The sequence below is a fragment of the Mustela putorius genome, unplaced genomic scaffold (assembly GCF_011764305.1).
Source record: "Mustela putorius furo isolate JIRA1106 unplaced genomic scaffold, ASM1176430v1.1 tig00000145_pilon_pilon_pilon, whole genome shotgun sequence".
Taxonomy (NCBI): Eukaryota; Metazoa; Chordata; class Mammalia; order Carnivora; family Mustelidae; genus Mustela; species Mustela putorius.
In genome coordinates this window covers 15388669-15412796 of record NW_025421294.1, presented here as the reverse complement: position 1 = coordinate 15412796, position 24128 = coordinate 15388669, and the positions used below count along the sequence as shown (strand labels likewise).

The window sequence follows — 24128 nt, the reverse complement described above, 5'->3', positions numbered from 1 at the left end:
ACCCTAAGGAGTATGGTCTTCTCCTTTGAGGAACCAGTGTCCCTGCCTGAATAAAGTGACTCTGAGCTAACACCTCAGAATGAATAGGAGTTATACAATGGAGAGGAGAGGGGAGGAAGCCAGTCTTCTCAATGATTGAGAGAGAGCAAGAGTGGAGGAAGGATGACGAGGCATTCGGCACATTTGCCAAGAGGGGACCTAGTACACAATTTTCTCTGTTTTTTCAACATTCACCTGTTCATTCATTCATTCATTCACTCACTCACTAACTTACTCATACCCAACACTTAGTAAGTCCCTGCTGTGTGCTAAGTATCAGCCTTGGTATGGAAATAGTGTAGGAAAAAAGGCAGATGAGTGTCATGCTCTTTGGGAGATTATATACTGGCATGTGAAAATCCTATCTGTCTAAGGACTTTCATCCATTGCAGGAAATGTTGTTGAAAATACTATGTGCTCAGCCTAGTAGGTAGATCCCTGTCTAATGCTTCATTTGGTCATTCTTGAAATGTTGTGTGGAGACTGTCTGGTCATAAGGGTAACATCCTTTGGAGGCAAGACTGAATTTTTAGTTGGCTAGAAGTGTCTATTTGCTATGAGCTCAGAAGTGCAAAGGGAGCCAAGTACTTAACACAAAAAATAGGCTAAACAAATATGTGTTATCATTACTAGGCTGATGGGAGAAGGCAGGGGAAAAGAATGGGAAGGAATTTTGGAAAAGGTGTTCTCCACATGTGACTGAAGGGGAAGCCCTGTACTTGAGAAAGATAGGGAGGATTCCTGAGGTTTACTATCGTCTCCCATAACTATTGTGACTGGTTATCTTACACCAAACTTTCAAACTACCCCTATACCCAAGACAGAAAAATTAAAGGAATTTCTCTGTTTAGTATGAATGGAAAGAAATAGAGGCCACTATGTATTTCCAGGAAGACAAAAATTTTCTCTGCATACTAGGCCTCCTTTTTTTATTTCCTGGTTTTCTATATTTTTAAAATATCTTTCACGTGAAACAACTCCCTCAGTTTCCTGATCTCCTAGTTACCATTACCCATAAAGACCCTCTAAGACATGGTTCTCAACTTATATGATTATCTCTAATTTGAAAAGATGAAACTGAATTGAAACATGGAGAATTTCAGGAACTTGACCATAATCTCAAATAAACATAATACATATATTTTGGCTAAACTCTTAAATTCTTTAATGGATTAAACAGTAAGGAGAGATCCTTAAAAGCAATGAGATGATTTAAATTCAAATTACCTCCTGTGTTCTGCTAAAATGGAACTAGCTGATGCTTTCTACTTGCCACTTGTGTGGTCTTTGGTGGGATTTTTCGCTGGGGCTAACCCAACTCCAAATCTATGGGTTATAAAGAATCAGCAGAGAACATGATGTACGGTGGAGAGCAGGTGGGTTTGAGAGAAAATATTAAGTATGTATATATGAAATCACAACAAGTATAAATATTTAATTTCTAATGTTTGGAAAAGAGGGTTTCTTCGAAAGTAGATTTTAATGCATATGTAAATTAATTAGAATTCATGACATTCCTCACACAAATCATTATTTCAGAAAATGATGCAATCATTTCAAATCAATATTGACATTTTGAATGTTACAATACTTTTAAAGATTTATTGCAGTATATTTTCCCTTCCCCCAAAGAAGGCCTTCTATCATGAGCAAGAAAGCAAGATGAAATGCAAAAAAAGCTGCTTGGTTTTCATTTGTCAAGCTTGTGTAAATTGAGTTCAGAAACCATCTGTGAGGGGTATTGGAAGCAGTGATTGTTGGGGGGGGGTGGCGGTTTACACAACTGTCCCACTGGACGGCATCCTGGTACCTTATTACAATCTATATAAAGGTCACATCCAAAAGCTAATGGTCCGTGTGTTTTCCTGGGCACCATTTCTCATCTCTGGTGAGATGAGAACTTTAGGTTGTGTACACACTATCTCTAAATTTGATCTCATGGCACAACCTGCTAAACAAAGTACTTCAATGTGGGAACAAATGAGGTGTCCAAAGGAAGTAATGAAACTACTGTTGTTGCAGAAATATGTTGCTGGCCAGGTTGGCCCTAAATTAAGCATGAAACATCAGTGGGTCATGTGCTAGTGCATGAATATTATAGGAGTGGGTTTTATGAGCACAGCCATCTTCTTTGGCTACATGATAATGTAGGAGGCAGATCTAGCACCCCAACTGGGAGTGCCAAAGAGCCCTATTAGGTGTTGACCATGTGTGGTACAATTGTGTGCCCAGAGTCTTGAAGTCCCCCCTAGCTCACAAGTATCTCACTAACTAGCCTACCACTTTGCCTTAGAATCAATAGTGGCTTCCACAAAAACCATTCCCATCTGGATATCCCAGTCAAAATGCACACATTCTGAAGCTAAAATCCGATGTGTTTTTTTCTTTCCTTTTTCCTTTCCTCCAAATGTCTTTTATCAGCAAATCCAGCAAATGTGCTTTCTAAATAGCTCTCAAATATGTCTTTATCTATCTGCACTGCCTCTCTGTTGGTCTAAGGCACGGCCTTCTTATTGGGTCTCCTGCTTTCATTTTTGTCCCTTGAAATCTATAATCTGCAAGTAGCTAGAGAAAAACACTTTTAACAATTATGAATTAGATCATGCAATTCTTCTACTTAAAATTCTCCAACATCTTCCCTTGTGCTCAGAATAAACTCCAAATTGCTTATCCTGGCATTTAACTGAAAACATTCTTCCCACAGCCCTTTGCAAACCCTAGCTCTCTCTCATTCATGCACCTTTTCCCTCTCCCACCCCATCAATCAAGAGAAGTTATCCTCCCTACACACACACACACACACACACACACACACACACACACAGGGCACATACCGCCTCCAATGGTAGGATTTCTTCATAAGCGTTTCCTGGCTGTGAAATTTCAGCACCCTAGACATTAAGGCTGTTTTGCAAAGCTGCTGTCCCTTACCCCGAGTTTAGCTGTCACATCTAGGTGTAGACTTTAAGGAGGACTCTGCTCTGTTACATTTCTTTAATGAGTGACTCATGGATTAACCGCCCTTTGTCCCCTGCCCAGATATGATTTCATTTGGTTCATAAATTCATATATTCATACATATTCTGAGCCACTATAGCAAAAATCAACTTCTATTAATTCCTTCCCCTCTGCCCCAGTTCTTAGACTAGCCTCCTCTTGGCTAGTGTTTAAAAACCATGGACAAAAACAAACACGAGGAAACCTCCATCTCCACACTTTCACTGCACCTTTCTTTCGTCACGCCTTTGTGCAATCCAATTGTCTTAAGAAAACTTAGACCTTATTGCCCTAAAATCCTCTTGTCCTTCCAGGGATGATAGAGAAGTCATTTATAAAAACTGGACAAGTCAAACACATGACTTCCACTTTGGGGCCAGCTGTGATTCCCAATGAAAGCTCCCTGAAGACAGTGCATTAGTACAACACTTCTAAAGGAAATCAATAACTTTATTCACTTTGAAGTGCTTTGTACTGCATCTGGCCCATAGTTGGTACTCAAATATTTGGTACAAACACTGCATGATCCACAACAAAAAGAGGCAAAGTGTTAATATTTTAAAACTGTATTTGAGTTATTTCAATTCCTTCCAACTCAGAAGAATAAAAAAGAAAATTCTAACCAGATGTTACCTATTGTTTTGAACACTCAGAGAATATTCTCTCTCTGAGGGTATAGTGTGATCTCATCATAGAGCTAGTTAATCCAATGATTACAAATATATACACTCAGTAGAGAGTGACAGAGGAAAAAACTAAGTCGTTTCTGTCCATCTTTCTATGTCCTGGTTGCTGTTGTACCCCCATCACCAAACACAGTATCTGGCATATGATTGGCATCTAAGACACATGCAATGAATGAATGAATGCAGTAGGTGATAGAGCCAGGATTCTAAATCAGACTTGTCCTGATTCCAAGCCTTGTTCCAGAGCTAAACTGTGTTGACTTTCTTCATTCACTTGAGCAATGGTGATGCTGTTTTCTGGTGCTATCCTTTGAGGTATATGCTTTCCTGACTGTCATTACCTGTGTTTGTGCTTTTCTCACCAAGAGCCTGTAGGTGCTTTAGGGCGGAGTCATGCCTTGTAGGACATTTCTCAGAGCCAAGAAAAGGAGAATCCCTGCTTACTGGTGTCCATCATTTATTCTGTGTGTAATTAAGAAATTCCTTTCATAGATAAGAATCCTTACTTATAGAGCGGTTCAAAGTGGGGACTCCCGGGTGGCTCAGTCGGTTAAGCTGCTGCCTTCAGCTCAGGTCATGATCCCAGGGTCCTGGGATCGAGTCCCACATCGGGCTCCTTGCTCAGTGGGGGGCCTGCTTTTCTCTCTGACTCTGCATGCCACTTTGCTTGCTTGTGCTCTCTCTCTCTCTTTCTCTGACAAATAAATAAATAAATAAATAAATAAATAAAATTTTCAAAAAAAATTTGAAGAGAGGTTCAAAGTTATTCCCAAGGACACACAGTTAATGGCAGGGTTAGTTTCAAAACATAACCAACTTGGCCTCTTCACAATTTTTCGCAAACAAGGAGGCTACAGATAAATAAATAAATAAATAAATGATCTATCTCCTGGCTGCCAGTCCATATTCCCTCTAATACCATAGTGACCACCACCTTCAACCTGTTTGGCCCCTCAGCCCAGTCTTCCTCTATAACCTAGATGCAGCCAGATCAGAGGACAAGGAACGTGGACAGTCTAATGACCATAAAAATGTTCAGTTCTTTCCTCAGCTTTTACTGAGCCCTGTCATGGTATCTGCTACCTGAGGATGCAAAGTATTTATTTAAAAATAAAGCACCAAGTAATCTGACATCTGCCCTCGTCCAAAACAAGTGAGTCATCTCAGGCATGGAGGGACCCGTGTCACTCTGCAGCCTACCTGTGCTTTTCACAGGTGCTCTCCAACTGTGAGCATGAGAACGCCTCCCCGCCCCCCTGCTTTCTCTTGAAAACATATCATCTGGCCCACCTGCATTTTTGTATTTAGGCTCCGGCAAAGAAACCATTATGAAATTGACAGAAGTGCCAGAAAGCAGGATGACTTCACTGCATGAGAACTCACCGAGGAGGTGGCAGGCAGAGGCGTGGAGAAAGAGGAGGAAGAAGATACATGAAGAGAAATTTGCCTTTGGGCTTCCCACCTCTTTCTGCATGGTGTCGAGAAGAGTTTTACAGGCCTTTCAGAATGAACATGTTTGCTCCATAACAAACCACCCTAAGTCTGTTACCACAGAGCACGGGGAGACTTCGACCTTTAAACTGAAGTTGGTAATCTTAAGAGTAATGAAGAAGTTGGAAAGGGTACCAACAGCACATACCGCTGACTGAATGGGGAGGGGGGGCGGGGACGATGAAGTGCTAACACTGTGCTAAGCCCTATTTGTATTCCCTATTTCATTTCATCCTTACAACTCCTCCCTGTGTCACTCCCACTAAAACCCTTTAAGGTCCCTGCATTGCCTTTAGGATAAAGGCCAAACGTCTTAACAGAGTTTATGAGGCCCTCTAAGGCGCCATCAACCTTTGTGTCTCTCAACCTCAATTTAAGTACTCTGCACCTCTCGTGAATGATTTGGCTTCACCTGGCCTCAAACACTTCTGGTTCTTCCTATATTTTTGTGCTCTCTCTTGCCTATAGGCTTTTAAATACATTCCTTTGCAAAATGTACTTCTTCTACTCTTCACCTGGATAACTTGAACTTTCCCTCAAATCTTTAATATTGTTCTCTCAGGGAGACCTGTCTCCAATTCCACCTCAACTAGATAAGGTTCTCTGTTGTTAGCTCCCCTGATTCATTCTGCTTCCTCTTTTATAATTCAATGCCTGTAGTGACTAGTTGGATAGATTTAACCTTTGGTAGACTTAACCTCTGCGAAGGCTGGCAGGCGCCGAGCCTTCTTATCACAGTTGCTACCCTCATACTGAGCCAATTGCCTGTTGCACGAGTAGACCCCGAATAAATAAATGGAAATCAATTATATGCCAGATGTATATTTGATGTATATTTGCATTTTGTAGATGAGGAAACAGATTAAAAAGGGTTAAAAGTAACTTGCCCAAAGACATACACTTAGCACAGGGTGAAGCTCAACTTTGAACTCAAGACTGATTTCCAAACCCAAGTTTGCACTCATTTCACAGCATGGCCTTCTCAAAACTTCCTCCAACTCTAACACAAAAAGTAAAGAAAATTACTATAGGATATTCCTCTTACAGAAAAACTGAGTATAGATCCAAGGAGGTGATCTTTCTCCCATCTGATGTCAAAGCTACCCAAGAGATGCTGGGTGAGTCTGAGTCTTTCTGAATCTTGGGCACAATGGTGTGCTTCCCCCCAAATACTGCTTTGATCTCTCAGCTGTAGGTGGTAGTGGATAACAAGTAACCCATAGCTACAACTCTTAGTTCTTCCCACAGATCTACATAAAATAGGGAAAGTGAGTTTCTCCCATTCTGAGAGAAGTTGCCCAGGCAACAAAGACGGAACCAGAGCAAAAGACCACTCAGCTGAGACATGATGGAGAATCCACACTTTCTCCCATACCGATGCCCCTATCAGGCCCACTTCACACATCTTTTCAATGAAGCACCACTGAAAGATTCACCTGTCCTAACTGGACACAGTTTGTTAAGAGGTCTCCATGGGCAGCCAACTGGTATCCCAAGATTCTTGCTATGCGGTCACGTAAAAAGCCCTGTGCTTAATTTATAGATTATACCAGAAGAGCAGCTCTAAAGTTGGAAACAGCTCAGAAGTCCCAATTTTGTGGCTTGTAAGAAGGTAAAAACAAACAAACAAACAAAAAACTGGCCATTGAATTTAATGTTAATTTTCAAAATTAAGTCGCTCTACTTTGTATATAATGGCAGTGGCTGACACAGCGCTGACACTTCATGGCTAATTATTAACAGTGTGATTTTTGATGTTAGCCAAGAATTTGCACATCTATAAAATGGACTTATATATATAATTACCAAAGGTTTTGTGTGTGTGTGTGTGTGTGTGTGTGAAGAGCCAGAGACAAAATGCATGACATACTATGCTTAACATACTATGTAGCACATATCAGCTCTTCATAAATGAAAGTTATAATAATTATTAGGATTTACTTGAGTTCCTGAAAAGGTAGCTGGACAGAGAGATGAGCAGACTCTTCCGTTGAGTCTTTCTGCTGGTTTAAGTTTTGTGCAAAAGTCCAGCACCATGTCTGCCCCTGTAATCACCAGGGACATGGGCGATTGATCCCTTCAGGCACGGGCTGTCTTCACTGTGCACTATAAAGCCTTCACCAAGCCTAATACAGTGAGGGGCATGGTGTGTTCTCAAGAAATGCTTGTTGATGCCGTCAACACTGGGATGTGCAGGCAATTCAAAGCACGGTCGGCAATGGATCTTGAGAGGAAACTGTACCCTTCTAGGAGTCATTAAACGAGTTCTTCAGGGAGGGCAGTAACAACACGCCACCTGATTGCTTTGTTCAGAAGTACTTTCCGACTGAGCTACCCCAGAGGAGATGCTGTTTTTTTGCTACATAACTGTGGGACTTCCAGTCCCTACTAGGAAATGGCTTTTCAGGACGGCTTGCTGATGCTTTTGTGAATGGAGGGGAGAAAGCCACAGGGCAGGATGAGACTTCTACCAATCTGCTCCCAGTCTCTGGCTCACTGTTGTGCCCTATTATGCTCTGCTGTGTGTGTGTGTGCACATATGTGTGTGTGTGTGTGTGTGTGCGCACGCGCTAGGGGAGTGGATACATCAGCGGTACCCACTTACCTTTAAAAATCAGGTCCAAATCTCATTTAATTCTATGAGAAATTGATATTTATGGCATAACTTAAGTACTTCTCTGCAAGTACTTTATCCTTTAAACACCAAAATCTCTTTGGAGAGAATTAAAATGGAAGAAGTATAAATGAGCACTTCTCTAAATTAAGTAGTTTCTGGCTGAGCAGACCAAATCAGCCTTTTCTAGGGTGCATAGTATAATACAGAGACTCTGGTCTTTGTTCTTGAGTGAAAAATTCAAGAGGGGACATCCATTCCAGAACAAATAACCTCCAAATGCTAATTCTGCACATCTAAGGCTTGTGACTCGTTAATATTTGTGAGTCACCTCATTTTTGCTATTTTGAAAAACAAACCACACAAAGTAGTAATTAATAAAAGATATCATGTCTTATTAACGTTCATATAGTAATTACCAAAATCACAAATCCATCTGCTAAGTAGTCAGCAAACAAGACAAACGACTGAGCTCAGTTAAACAGATTACCAAATGCCTATGGGAGTATAATCTAATAGCCCCATTCTAAGCCAGGAATAAAGCAGCTACTCCTTTTGCCGTGTGGTCTCATCTCCCACACGAGGCAGGACAGAGCAATGGAGACATCTGGCACCTTGCCCTCTCTGGAGAGAATGTACTCTTAGGCGAGTGTCAATATTACTCACCTAGCTTGCTCTTACAGCCTTTGTACTGACACTTAAAATTTGGTTTCTAAAAGAGACATTAGAGAAAAGACCCAGAAGATGTCATCTAAAGTTAAACACAAGTCCACTAGCTTTTGCAATAAAATGCCTATCACGGAGGCTTCTTGCCTCCCAGCGCAGAAAACCGCCATCTTCCTGCAAACTTCTGTCATTTTATCCCTATTTCTCCTCCAGCATTCAGCCCCTGTATACATTTCACGCCTCCTCTCCTTGATGGGCATCCAAAGAACAGCAGCCATGTCTTACTGACTTTCAAGTGTAACACCCCTCGTGTTCTTAATTGTGATTAAGACACCTGCCATTTCTTGTGATTACAAATGTGCCAGTCACCTGGGTGAATGCTTTATTTCTTTCCAATTTATTTTATGTTATTTGATATTCACAATGGACCATAGAGGTAGGCATTCCCTCATCGAACACGTGAGGCAGCCGAGGCTTGGAGAGACGGCATGACAGAGCTGGGGTTCATTTCCAGATTGGAGACATACCAAGGCCTGTGTTCTGAAACATTCTACTAAACTCAATGTATCCTGTAAAGGGCCTAGGTCAGGGCCAAGTATGCAGCAGGTGCTGATCAACACCAGTGCAATAAGTGAATATCTTAACCTCAATTCACTCTTTCTTCTCCTTGGTAGTTAAGGTTCAATCTTTGCAGTTCCTGCTTTCCTGTGCATTTTCCTCAGGGGTGCATGACGGTAGAGGTTATTATTACTACTGGCTATCCAAAAATGTCAAGAAAGGCTCCCCTTACCTTTTTTACATCAGAAAATAAACACCTCTCCAGGACTCTACCTCCCAGTCAGTGTCTGCCAGGACGATATTCACAAATGGGCACATTCGATGACTTTTCATTTGTATTGGTGTTACTCACATGTTGGACCGCAAGCTAGATGATAGGAGGCAGCCCAGTGTTCCCAGCACCTCCTCCCAGCTGTCTTCAACATCCTGGCCCTATAGTCACATGGAGGGGCGTTCAGGGCCTGGTGGTCACTGACTTCACAATAGTCAATGTTTCCCATTGGTGGGGGTAATCAGCTTTTGATGCCTTCACCCTGCCAGCACACAGCATTCTCTCTCCATCTGGGAACTGCTTTGCCTATACTGTCCACGTGCTTGGGGGAAGCACAGCCCTCTCAGCTTTAGAGTAGAAGCCCAACTGCTTTAAGCTAATCAGCACATCATACTGGCCTTTTCACAGTGACCAGTTCAAGCCCAAGACAGGGTGCAGGCCAATGACAGACAAGGGGATGTCTGCTGGGTCTTCGGGGAACAATGCTTTCCAGCTCAGCAAGCTTTAAGGAGAATAATTCTCTCTCTCCTTGCTGGGCATTTACACAGCCTAAGAAGGATCAAGAAGGTGTGAGAGATCATTCTGGATCTCCAAAAAAATCCAACCATAGGATTAAGCAAGATACCACAGAAGATCAAGAAGAAAACCAAGCAGTCAAAGTTGTTTTTGTTGCTATAACTCAACCACTTACAATGTATTCCGAAGCTTGGACTATTTCCGGGTTTTTCAGTTACCTGAGAATCCATGATTGCCTTTTTTAATTAAGCCAGTTCTGAGCCAGATTTTCTCTGACTTGAAACCAAAAGGACTCATAATATTCATGGGTGACAACTTTGTTTCAGGCTCGCCATCAAATTCACTTACTTTTTTTTTTTTCCAGAACAGCAAGTATGACAATGGTCTGAAGGACCAAAGGGGAACCGCCGTTTATCATAAACTGTAAGCAGGCAAAATTTACCTGTCAAAGCTGGAGTAGGATTGGCCTGCATGATTTAGGGCCATGATCTCACAGAGTGCTCTCAAGTGTGCAAACAGCGAACTGCATTCCTGCCAGTTATTAGTATGGTAGTCATAAAGCCTAATTATGAAGACATGATGAGATCACTGCACAGCTGAACCACGAGATAACGGCCACCCTAATAGGCCCATCAGCTTGCCCCAGCATGGTGCCCCATGCCCCCTTCCTGGGTTCCCTGTACAGTACAGATTGTCAGGTAAATTCAGGAATATCAGCTCCTTGGAAGGATGTTCTTTTCAGAGACTGCCTTTGCCGACCATGACAACTGCCCTTGGAAACCACAGGGTCAGCACAGGTAAGGGAACCACAAGTTTTAATCCAAAATAAGGTGTGGCAATGTGTAGTCACAGCTGCCTCACATGGATGTGAGGGATTGGATCCCGTCTCTTGGATTTTGAATTGTGAAGGATGAGCCTCTCCCAAATGCTAGAGATTTGGGATTCAAGGATGGGAAAGGAAAAGACAACAGGGAAGGACTAGAACTGAAGGTACTGTGTCCCCAAAGGAAGCTTATGAAATGGGTAGGAAAATGGGATACGGCAACCTCTTGTCATAGGTCAGCTTCATAGACAAGGAACTCGCGCAGTCACAGAGCGCTACGCTCAGAAGAACCCCTTGTTCTTCTTTACAATCTGCTGCCACCATCTTGAAATTCCTAATACTTTTCAAACAGGGACTCTGCATTTCATCTTGACTTCGGTCCACAACTTATGTAGATCATCCTGCTTACTAGAGATCTTCAGTTCCCTCTTTACTAAAATCACACAAGAGCAAAACGAGGGGAAATTTAACCAAAGACCTGCCTTAGATTTCCAATGCATCTCCTGTCCTTTTTGGCTATCTGCTCCTCCTTGGCTGCCGCCTTAGTGTTGAATAAATATTTTAGTGGATTGACTATATTTCCATGATTCTGTAGACTTATTATATTTATTTTGTGTTATTTTCTTAGTGGCTACTCTAGGGATTGCAATATGCATTTTATTTTATTTATTTATTTTTTTAAAAGATTTTATTTATTTATTTGACAGAGAGAGATCACAAGTAGGCAGAGAGGCAGGGAAGGGAAGCAGGCCCCCTGCTGAGCAGAGAGTCTGATGTGGGACTTGATCCCAGGACCCTGAGATCATGACCTGAGCCAAAGGCAGCGGCTTAACCCACTGAGCCACCCAGGCGCCCTGCAATATGCATTTTAATCTATGAGAACCCTTCTCAGATTAATAGTAATTTGAAAATTTAGAAACTTTGCTCTAATATAAAGCCATTTTTCTTCCCTTTGTGCTATTATCGTCACATATATTGAAACTACATGCTATAAATGTAACTAGGGTATTAACATTATTATTTCATAAAGTCCTATGTCTTTTATTATTTATTTATTTATTTATTTGACAGAGAGAGAGAGAGAGAGAGATCACAAGCAGGCAGAGAGGCAGGCAGAGTGAGAGGGGAAAGCAGTCTCCATGGTGAGCAGAGAGCCCAATGCAGGGCTCTATCCCAGGACCCTGAGATCAAGACCTGAGCCAAAGGCAGAGGCTTAACCCACTGAGCCACCCAGGCACCCCAAATCTTATGTCTTTTAAAGAAGTTGGGGAAAGATTAGAAAAAGATGTATTAATTGAGTCTTTTATACTGACCTACGTATTTATTATTTGCACTGCTCTGCATTTCTTCCTGTGGATTTGTGTTGCTTTCTGATTGTCTTTTCCTTGAGGGACTTCCTTCCTTCAGTATATCTTAAAAGACAGATCTGCTAGTGACAAATTTACTCAGCCTTTGTTTATCTGAGAATGCCTTTATTTTGCCTCCATTTTTGAAGAACAGTTTTGTTAGATACAGAATTCTCATTTATCAGATATTTTTCTTTCTGCATTCTGAATATGTCATTCTACTGCCTGCTGGCCTCCACGGTTTTAGATGAGAAGCCAGCTGTTCATTGTATCGATGTTTGCCTGTATAGGAGGAGCTGTTTTCTTCTTGCTGCTTTCAAGATTTTCTCTTCGGCTCCGGCTTTCAACAATTTGACTATGATGAGTCAAGGTGTGGATCTATTTTTATTTATCATACTTTGGTTTCTATGAACTTCTTGGATGTGTAGATTAATGCTTTTAAAAAATCAAGTTTGTGAAGCTTGGGGATCTTAGTTTTTTGAATAATTTTTCTATCCCTTTCTACTCTGTCCAAGTGAGACTCCCATGACATGGAGGTTGTTATGTTTAATCTTATCCCACAGGTTTCAGAGGCTCTGTTCATTTTTGTCTGTTTTCTTCATTTTGGATAATTTCTACCAATTTCTAGTTCACTGCTTCTTTCTTCTGCACTCTCAAACCTGCTGATGAACTCCTTTACTGATTTTTTTTTTTAAACTGCTATTGTACTTTTCAACTATAGAATTTCCACTTGGTACTTTTAATAATTTTATGTCCTTATTAAGAATCTTTATGTGTTGGTCTATTGTCACACTTTCCTTTAATTCTTTGAATGCAGTTTCCGTTAGCACTTTGAACCTATTTGTAATAGTTGCTTTGAAGCCTTCCTTTGTCTGCTAAATAGCTGGTAACACAGTAATGGTTTTTATTCGCTTTTTTTTTTTTTAACCCGAGTATGGGCCACACTTTCCTGTTTCTTGGCATGTCTGTTAATTGTTTCTTAAAAATGGAACACTCTAGTTAATACACTGCAGCTACTCTCATTCTGGTATTTTTTCTCTCAGAGGTTATTGTCGCTCGCATTTTGTTTGTTTAATAACTTGCCTGGGTTGCAATCTATGAAATCTGTGTCCTGGCAGTCACTAATTCCTCTGCCAAATTGTTGTTTTAAATATATATCCTTCATTTTTAAACCTGGATTGCTAGAGGTCATTCCTATGTCTGTTCAGCTAAGTGGTCAACTAATGATTGCACATCGACTGTGCTCTAACACCTCGAACCAATAAGGCTTCTATCCGTTGCTATTGGATATGTTTGTGGGTAAGGGAGCACATTTCAAATTCATGCTGTTTTTTAACCTCCTAGGTTTTAATTCCTTCCCCTTTTGAGTGTCGGATGCTCATGCACTCAGACCCAGGATTAGCCAGAAGTATGTGAAATGCTTGTGCCCTTCTCACTCCCCACCGGATACATAAATAACCTGAGCCAGGAATATGCTGTCTTTGACCGCGAACGTGACCTGTGTCTGGGGAGCCCATGATTCTCTTTCTCCATTGACCTCCAAGATGCTCATTTCTACTGACAGCTTTGTTAAGTGTTTGCATTGCCCACCTGTCCAAAGTGGGCGAGTCTCTTCAACACTGGCAGCGAGGCTGCTGATCCTCACGGCTGTCCCTACCTTGCTTGGCAGAACCTATAAGCTGTGGGGAGGTGGATGGAGAAGCCCCAGGCTAGAACTTTGCAGATTCCCACTCTTGCTCCATGAAGCTCAGTGGTTTTTAAAGCATAAACACTTCTCAGATCATTTTGTGTCTTTGGTTGATTTCCAAAGGTTGTGTTTGTCAGGTCTTCCAGCAGTATGGTCACATCTGGGGGAGAGAATTTGCCCAATCCTTTCCCAGAGCCACAGCTAAAAGTTGCCCTCTCTCTTGGGTTTTGACTTTTTCTGTTTGTGCCTTGAGTCCACAAATTATGTAGCTCATCCTCCATATTACAGATCTTCTTTTTCTTTATTCTCCTTTCATGGAGCACATCTTATATATGTAAGCCCAACATACGCTAATGGCTCAAGAGAAATGAAATTATTCTTACACCCCAAATCATTTCAGCAACAAGTTGTATACTGATACTGCTACAAACCATGTAAACTGACTTGATAAGTTGAAAGCATTTCAGTGAACTCTCCAAACACCAGTTGCTGCCTGTCCCTAGTCACTTGGCCCTTCCTCTCAGCAAAGAATGGTAAAAATGTGATCCTGCCCTCCTGGCTCACTCGGCACTACACAACTATAGCAGATAACACGAATCATTAATTTCTTTCCCACCCAGACATGGTTCCAGAACCTTCCTCAGACAGAACTCCAGGCAGCCATTATGAAGTTCAGGAGATGAGACCTCTTAGACATACCTTCTTCAAGTCCCCGAAACTGAAGCTTGTAAAAGTTCTTCCTACTGCCTGCTCTGCTTCTACCCTCCAGTCAAGGATTTTGGGTTTAGTTTCCTGAGAATATCCTTTTTGGGCCTCAGGCATATCTCTGGTTCATTTTTTTTCTTCTGATCTCCATACTCATTCCTTTGGTGATTTCCTCCATCTTCATGATTCTAAACTCCATTCACTTATTGGCCTCTCTCAAATCTATATTTTTAGACTCAATCTCTTACTTGGACTCCAACTCCCTGTGTATCTTCTTGGAAGTTTGAAAGGCATCCCAAGGGACCATGCCCAAAAATGAACCCCTGATTTCCCACCTGGAGTCTCTTCCACTTTCTTGTTTGTTTCACCATCTTGATGGGTGTTAAATTCATTCTCTCAGATGCTCCGACCAAAAAATTAAAGTCATCCTCACTCTTCTCATTCTCATACTATGTGGAAATCCTGTTGGCTGTACCTTCAAAATAAATTAGGACCCCTATGCCTTCTTACACTGTCACTGCTACCATTCTGGTCTAAGCCCCAACATCTCTCACAACATCTCAGGTATTATTATACCTGATTTCATTACTTCTTTGTTTCTTTCTATTCTATATTCAACATAGTATCCAGAGTGTTCCTTGATCCCTGATATTCTATGCTCAACATAGTGACGAGAAGGTTCCTCTTCAAAAGTAAGGCTCATTGTGTCACTCCCCTGCTCAAAACATTGCAACGGCTTCCCATCTCACTCAGGAGAAAAGCCAAAGGCTTTTCAATGACTTACATTACACAGTATGTCCTGCCATCCCCTTAAGTTACTGATCTCATCTTTCACTTATACTGCCTCCTACTCCTTTCCAGGCATGCTGTTCTCTTGATGCTTCTTGAAAATGCTAATCCAGGTTTCTACATACTTTGCCTTTGCAGGTTCCTCTTCCTGAAATACTCTTACCTCAGATATCATGTGGCTAATTCTCTCACCCCCTTCAAGGTTTGGCTCAAACACTACCTTTTCAATAAAGCCCCGCCTTGAGCACCCTGTTTCAAGTTGCACATCCGTCCTTTCCATCTGCCTCTCCCTCAACTGCTATCCTCCTGGCTCTTCTTTCGCTCTCATGCTCTCTTTTCCATATTGACCTTTTCCCCCAGAGAATATCACCGTCTGCAGTATGACAGAATTTACTTACCTTTGGTTTATTATCTATCTCTCCCCGTCTCTGGAATGTTATAACTCAAAGCGGGCAGAGATTTTTGTTTTTTCACTGACACCTCATAGTTTCTAGAGAAGCGCGTGGTGCATAACAGGCATTCGAAAAACATTAGTCGAATGAATGAATCAGTGGCGGATCTATGGTTCTGATAGAAGTAGGTGTTTTTGAAGACAGAGATTACATGTGAGAACAATTTCCAAAGAAACTTCAGGGGTACAGTTTAAAGAAATGTCAAGAAAATCTTCATGAAAAAGAGGAGTAGGTGGTTAAAAGAAATTCAATGGGATATTATATCCTTATCTTGACAAGTCCTGGGGTACATTAGCATATTAAAGGTTCTGAAAAGTCCTTAAGGCAAGAAATTGAAAACTTTATTTATCTCCAGCTTTTTTCAGAATCATTTTTAAAATTTTTGATTTTCTATAGATTGAAAATTATATGCTTAGGTGAAGATATTTTTTCCCCCAAATATTCCTTCTGCTCCATTCTTTTTCTAGTATTCCCATTATGCATATGTTACATCTTTTGTAGTTGTCTGGGGTATTTGTTTCTGTTTTGTTTTGTTTTGTTTTGTTTTTCTTTTCAGTCTTGTTTTCTTTGCTTTTCAGTTTCCAAGGGTTCTACTGATCCATTCATTAGCTCAGAGATCTTTCCTCAGCTGTGTCCAGTCTACTAATAAACCCAACAAAGGCATTCTTCATTTACGTTATGGTGTTTTTTCTTTCTAGCATTTCTTTTTGGTTCTCTCTTAGGATTTCCACCTCTGCTTACACTGCCCATCTGTTTGTGAATGTTGTCTACTTTATCCATCAGAGCCCTGAGTATATTAATGATCACTGTTTTAAATTCCCAGTCTGATAATTCCAAGTCTTGCCATATCGTCCTCTGTCTCTAAATTGTGTGGGGTTTTTTGTTTTGTTTTGTTTTGACCTTTTAGTATGCCTTATAACTTTTTCTTGATAGCTGGGCATCTACATAAAAGGAACTATGAAAAATAAACCTTTAGCAATATTATGGAAAGATTTGAGGGGACGGGAAGTGTTCTGCAGTCCTATGATTAGGTCTTCATATTTTAGTAAGCCTATGCCTCTGGCCTATGAACTTCACAATTGTTTCTCAAGTTGCTTCTTGCCTCCTCTGTGGAACAGGATAGCTAGAGTGGGCTGGAGTTGAATATTTCCCCCCATCCATGTGGAAGGCTAAAGACGACTGGAACTGGGTATTTCCTTTTCCCCAGATCATTAGGCTCTGATAAAACCCCAGTAGATTGGGCTCTGGTTAACTAATTAGGCAGATCTTGCTGAGAACTGAGTGCTCTGGCATATTTCAAAATGGGTCCTTTCCCCCTCCCTTGCTGGAAGAACAAGGGGATTTTTCTCTGATATTTACTATGAGAATCTAGTTGACCTCTTGGAGGTAAATTTCATAAATTGTAACTTGTCCCCTCCATGACTGGGTCCCCTTGGACATTTTAACTCTCAGAGCTATCCACACTGAGCCTCCAGCAATTCATCGATTATAGTTCAGGTTCTCCTACCCTGACACTGGTTCCCCAAATTACTTCCACTCATGAGTCTCTATCCCAGTAAGCCAATACTCCCTATAGTCACCTGTCTCTCCAATCCTGGGGGCAGCAGTTTATCCTGTATCCTCCCCTCTTTTACAGATCCAAGAAGAATTGTTGACTTTTCAGTCCGTTCAGCTTTTCATATATTGTTAAGATGGAATGCCAACTGCCAAGCTTCTTATATTCGGAACTGGAAACCAGAATCTTTTTTTTTTTTTTTTTTTTTGCACAATCTGAAACTTCAAAAAAGGTTTATATACAAATGTATAAGTAAAATGAGTAGCAGCTGTAAGCTTGGGCTCTGGAGACAGACTACCTGCGCTTATATTTTGGCTCTGCCATTTATAAGAGTTATTTCATGTCTCTAAGCCTAAGCTCTTTTTTATCTGTAAAATAGGGATGGTAGCTCTATCATAGTTCAGGGTAAGGATTAAGTAAGATAACATATGTAAAGAGTGTCTAGTACATAATAAGAACATGCACTTTTTTATGAAAAAATTATTTGAATGTTTTATAATCTTTCAGGTTTTATCTTGGATGTCAGAGATGCAGAAGTAGAAATTGGACTCTGGCCTCATAGAGCTAATGTTCTACAGGCAGGAGAGAAACTAGAAACATGTAAACCAGTGAACATTTTCTGATAGTAACAGTGGTATGAAGGAAGCAAATCAGTTATGTGATAGACAGGAATGGAGGAGGGTTTTAGATTGGGTAGTCCAAAAAGACTTTTCAGAGGAAGGGGCACTTGTACTGAGAGCTGACCTGTTGGGAGCCAGCCAAGCAAAAATCTTTCTAGAAAAACAACAGGGGTACATCAAGAGCACAGGTGTAAAGACAGAAGCAGGTCTGACTTGATCATGATTGGAAGAGAAGTTGATGTGGCTGGTCATGGAGAATATGGGAGAAAAATAGCATCTGTATTGCTTTAAATGATACCAAGAACTCTGGACCTTTATTATTATTATTATTATTATTATTATTTGGAGGGCAAGAGGAAAATGGTTTTAGAAGGATTCTAGCAATGATCCACTGGTGTGGAGAAGAAGGGAGATGCAATTATCAGAGTCCTGGGATTCTGGGGGAAGTGACCAGCCCATCTTGAATGGGTTTTCCAGGCCGGGGTGGTAATTGCTGCTCTCCCACTTCTCTCCTTCCACACACACCACAAACAAAGGGCAGTGGGGTTAAGGTAGACATGAATGAACAACTCAGAGGACAAAGAGATATGAATTAAAAACTCAGAAGAAAAGGTTCATACTTGAATTTTACTAATACTGTGGTTCCCTGCTCCCAAATGTTCTCATTCTTGCTGAAGCCTACACTCATTTCTCTCAGTTGACATGCTAGTCTAAAAACTTTCTTTTGTATATTCTTTCTCCACCTCCCTGTCTTTGGAGGGCAGAGACAAATCCCTTGGGTATGACTAAATGTCTAGAAAAATGCTCAGCAAACACTGCATGCTATTACTTTAACTTGTAAAAACTCAATTATTTACCCTACCATAATTAAGTCCTTTTCCGGACGCAAAACTCTCCCCACATGCTGAGTGAATATAAATTTTCATTGGTGTTCATTTGACCTTGCCAAACTAGCCTGAAAATTGTGTCCCCTTTTGCCAAGAATAATTTTTTTAGTTCTCTTCTCAATAACTGTAGTTGAAAGGAGAGAGTGATATCTCTGTAACTCAAACCAGATCCTTTGCAATAACATGTTGGCAAGTGACAATGTGATGAAACTGTTTTAAGCGTGCATGTTTTTGTTCCCTATCTTAATGTTTCTGAATGCAGAACCAACCTGTTTATTATTCTTCTGCTACACAATGGAAAAGGTAGGTAAGAGGATTGCTGACCTCTCTGTAGCTTCAAGAAAGTTTCTTAACAAGAATGCTTGCTCCTAACAGCATCTCTGGAAATGTCTAGAAATAGTATCCACTCTCAACCATCTCTATTTCCTAAATGGAAAGCATTTCCTTGACTAATCTAAGCCCAGTCGAGGGTACCCTATGGCGTCAATCCAAACATTTAGTGATTGTTTGCCTACAGGGATTTATTCAGATACTATCTTCCTTTTTTCTCAATTTCTTGGCTTTTGAGGCATTTCATTATTTTTAGTAACTCTGGCAGAGGGTAAGCAAGAGGTGTTGGAAGAACATTCAGACTGCCGTTAACTCCTCATTAGCAGGTATGGGAAAAGCAAGTGTAGGTAGGTGGTAGAAAGGACTGAAATTGTGAGGTTCAAGAATTCTCTATAATAGGTTTTCATTAATCCCACCTTAGCTTGTTCTTTCATGGATAATCGAGAATTGACTCTAAATGAGAAACCCATCTCAATTATCTTACTTCCTCAAATCTTCAATGGAGACTAGAAGAGGGCTGTGTGAAGGCACAGTGGGCGCACATCTGTGCATGTGCTTGTGCATGAGTGTGCACATACCCGTGGGAATTTCGGCTGTCTTTAGTGCAGGTGTGAATGGATTCGTCTGAATTCTTTTCCCCAACCTACAGCAATGGATCCAGTTCTGGTCATTAACAAGAATGTGGTTTATTTCCCAATACTCATGCCTAGGCATAAGGATTCCAAAGTCTGAGAATGGTAGATAAAAAGTAGAAAAACTGATGCATTTTCCAGGGGAGAAATCATTCCACAGAAACAGATACAGAAATAACAGATAAGGAAGTAAATAGAAGGACTTCAACACACTGATTCTAACTATGGTCAAGGGTGTAACAAAAACCTGAAAATAATGAGAGAAGAAATGGAAGACATAATTTTCTAGAGATGAAAAGCACATATCTGTATTTTTAAGTTCACTGGATGGGATTAACAGCAGGTTATACAGTGCAGATGAAAAAAGATCAGTGAGCATTATGACACTGCAATAAAAATTATAAAAAATAAAGCACAGAGAGATTAAAAACTAAACGAATACACACAACCTATCCTGAGTTTACAGGATAAACTCAAAGCGTTTAATATCATTGTAACTGGAGTATCAGAAAGGGAGAAAGCAGAAAAACAATTCAAAATTATAATGGCTGAACATTTTTTCCAAATTTTATGGAAATGAAATCCATAGATCCAAGAAAGTTAATACACTAAACCAGTATAAATACAAAGGAAATTCAGAATTCCAAGAAATCTCATAATTCCAAAGTCTTTGGAACTTCCTTAGTGTGTACTCAGTTTGTACTCATTTGTTTCCACTCCAGGGAACCAGAATTCTTGAATTCAAAGACTCTCATGTTCTAGAGCTTATCAAGTTATCAGCCCACCTCTCGAGTTTTCTGTCTTGGTTTTAAGGGATCAAGCAAATTACCTAAGATATCAAATCTTGGGACAACAGATACCATGAAGAACCTGAAGTGGGTAGTGGGTCTAGGTGGCTAAGTCCTTTCCCTGCTGCTGAGAGTGTCTTGGTGCCCATCACAGTTGTGAACTGTGACAAGCACGTTTGCAGAGCAATGAGAAAATATAACTAACCACCTAGTGCTTGTTAAGAGATACTGCATACGGAAGCATCTCAAGAGAACCTTGAGGAAGAGGGTAGGTAGAGAAAGCTACATCCATCAGAGAGATTATAGCTTTGGAGGTCTGAGTGAGGCCTTGAGAATTGGAAGAAGAGCCCAGAAAACAGTGTTTCTTTACCTGTAACAGCATTAAGCATGCTGAAATGTCCACGTGGGAATTATATTGTATGCTGTTTTAATTAAGGCAAATTCTATTCTACCTTGGAATTGTAACTAATTCTGTTTGAACTTTGAAAAATTCTGGTTTAAAAAAAAATCCTTTGTTTCAGCAGCTGAGATGTCAAGCAAAAGGGATTGGATAATAATCCCATGTGTTTCTAATTGGATGAATTGTTTGCTTGTAAAGTTATTTCCTAAGATTTCTTTTTTTCAATTAACATATTAGATAGATCCTTGAGGAGTACTTTGGATAAATGCCCAAGTTGCTCTTTGGTTAAGTGGAATAGCACAAAGTCTTGTGTTCTGGGAACCCAGCCCTCAGATTACTGAGCAGGTCAAACCTCACCTTAATTATTTCTTTTAAAAATCAAAAGGCTTTTTATGATTATTTGAGAGGGTTGCTCTTGTTGTTTTTCATTCTCTGTATGATTACCATTTTGGTTATGGCACCTAATTTTTGAGGAAAAATAAAAGAAAAAAACCCTACTATCAACCATACTTGTGAGGCTATTAATTACGATTTTGCTTTGTTCTGAAATTTCTCCTTCAGGCAGATTTCCAGACATCCAGGTAGAAGCAAAATGAAACACGTACACTATGAGCATGTGGCTTATTGTGACAAACAGAATGTCAGGGACTCAGAGAAGGTAATCTTTCACAAGTGAGGGGAAAATAAAAAGTGTGTGTGTGTGTGTGTGTGTGTGTGTGTGTGTGTGTGTTTAGGGGGGTGACTGACAGAGACTCCGGTCTCAAAAAATGTATGTACAAATTTCCTAGGTTTAGCTGTAGCTCACATTTTAAAACCAAATATTTGAAGCTTAGATCTATTTCTTCAAAGTTGAATCAGAAATTAGAGAAAAGAACAAACTTTTTTGTTGTTGTTGTTTTGTTTTGTTTTCTCTCTTTCTTTAAAAATTTTTTCAATTTATTTATTTTCAGAAAAACAGTATTCATTATTTTTTCACCACACCCAGTGCTCCATGCAATCCGTGCCCTCTATAATTCCCACCACCTGGTACCCCCACCTCCCACCCCCCCGCCCCTTCAATCCCCTCAGATTGAGTGAAAGGTATAGTTTATGGGAACCAGACCGGTAATTGGCAGGGCTAGCCTGGATACAGAATTGTGAGGAAGGTGGGACTTACCTTTGGTGTGGAAAAGTAGATGGGACATCGGCACTCTCCTATTGCAATGCATTCCTACTCTACCGATTACTGTTGATACACCAGTGCACTTAATCATTCATTCCATTATTCTGTACTAAACTTCTACCAGCTCGCAGACACTGAAGACACAACAGAAACCACAGCAACGTGCAGCCCGTCCTCGTGCTACTCACAGTCCCACAAAGGACGGAATTACACAAGAAACAGCTATGCTGCATGAGCCACGCTAACATGGGCGATGGCCAAGTAGCTCTGAGAGCACTTGGTGGCACCATCCAGTAATATCCGGGGATGGTGTTGTGCTTTCAGGAAATAAGTTTTCTGGGGAAGTGACCTTTCAGCAGAGGCCCAAAAGCCTAAGCCAGAGAGCAATGGGGGAAAGAGAAAAGTTGTCATTGTGGTATGCTGGAAGAACTACAAGAAGTTTGGTGTGTCTTAGGTGTGAAGTTTGGTAGAAAACATGGCTGGAGGAGTGAGCAGATCATAGAGCCATGCTGATGGGAGACCGGACTAGTGAAGTCTGCACAGGCTTAGAATCAGATGCTGCTGAATTTGATCTGCAGTTCTGATCTTCCCCGGCTACCTGGGCAAGTTACTTTACTTGGTAGCCTCCCCTTTCCATGTCCATAGAACGGAAATCTACCTGCTTCCTAGGATTGCTTGGAAAATTAGATAACTGAACATGTATCCAGGTGTCAGATCAAACCATTCAATTAACGGGAGCTATGGTGGTTCATTCTGCAATGGTCAAATACAATGGCATTTCCACATGGAACGAGATCTCAGAGAAAGTGAGCTCTACTGCCATGATTTTCAGCATCAGCCAGGCTAGATGTGTTGACGTTTTGGGGTGGAGTCACTTCCTGATGTGTCTCACTTACACATTCCGCATAAGGGGCCAGTCCTATCTCTAGTGTCAAGAGAACAAAGATTCCCCAATCAAAGCAATATCATTGGTAAAATATCATTTTAGTCATTCTTTTCATCTGCTTGTATACTGTCATGATCATTCATACTCACACTGCTTAATAAGATCTTAAATTACTATGACATCTTCCTCTGAAAGGATACAGGAAGTAAATGAAAGAAACTAATAGCCATATGCAGGGTTACTAATACATGAGATACCACGTTTTTGCTAGCAGTTTTAAGAATCCCAGTAAACAAGGGAAAACATACTCCAACTCAGCCCTAGACAATTATTATGAATTTTCTTTCTTTCTTTCTTTCTTTCTTTCTTTCTTTCTTTCTTTCTTTTTTTTTTTCCACAAGACTGGTCTATTGAGGTCTTATAGTCTTTTTGATTGCTTTTCACATCACTGGGCTCAAACTAACAAAACCATCTCTCTAGACAGGGAGATTGTTGAAGACCATTCACAAAGCAGAAAAGCTCTCCTGAGCCAAATAGAGAAGTCTGTTTGCTCCTAATTTCTTTTTGCTCCTAAGGCTGTGGACTTAGTTTTTCTGTATAAGCATTTTAACACAGCTGTGCTGAGAATTTGGTTCATCCCATACAACTGGGATCAGAGATGAAGGACACCCTCTGTATTCCAGAAGAGCATTACTCAGCTGGGGGAGACAGAGAGCCAGTAAGTTAGTATTTCCTTCCCCTCAATGTTTTCCCAAGGCCAGCCCCTGTGCTAAGTGCTTCATATGTTTTATTAGAGTTGATTCTCCAAAACAACCTTCTGAACAAGGCAATATGAACTTTGATGTGTAGATAAGAAAGTGGAGATCCAAGAGTGATTACAAGTAACTTGCTCAAGGGTAGATCAGTAACAAGGGGCAGAGCCGGGCTGAGCTGGGGGCGGTCTTCCCAGAGTCCCGCTCTTGAATACTAAGAATGCCCCGTGTTCCTTATGGCAAGGGAAGAGGTGACCACGATGTGTGGCTCAAGCAGACTAGGTACTGTGGAAACAACACAGACAGAAGACAGGGACAGAGGAAAGGAGAGATAGAGCCCAAGCCACTTCCCAGAGGAGGTAGCCTCTGTGCGGAGATGTGAGGGCTGGACAGGAGGTGGCCAGGTGAAAAGCCGGCTGCAAAGAGACACCCCTTGAGTGAAATGAGCAGCACTTGTTCTTGCCAGAAGAGAATGA

At 40.9% G+C, this 24128-nt stretch overlaps 1 protein-coding gene across 5 annotated transcripts in view; it reads right to left on the bottom strand.

The window, feature by feature from the left end:
- Positions 1-24128, bottom strand: part of PPP2R2B (protein phosphatase 2 regulatory subunit Bbeta) — a 448554-nt gene that overhangs the window by 303523 nt on the left and 120903 nt on the right. The window contains exon 1 of one of the 5 annotated variants that reach the window (XM_004744692.3): positions 9284-9477. The exons of the other annotated variants lie outside the window; for them this stretch is intronic. The gene's annotated coding sequence lies outside the window, so the exon portion shown is untranslated. Of the gene's footprint in view, positions 1-9283; positions 9478-24128 lie in introns of those variants that run through there. 5 annotated transcript variants of the gene reach the window in all.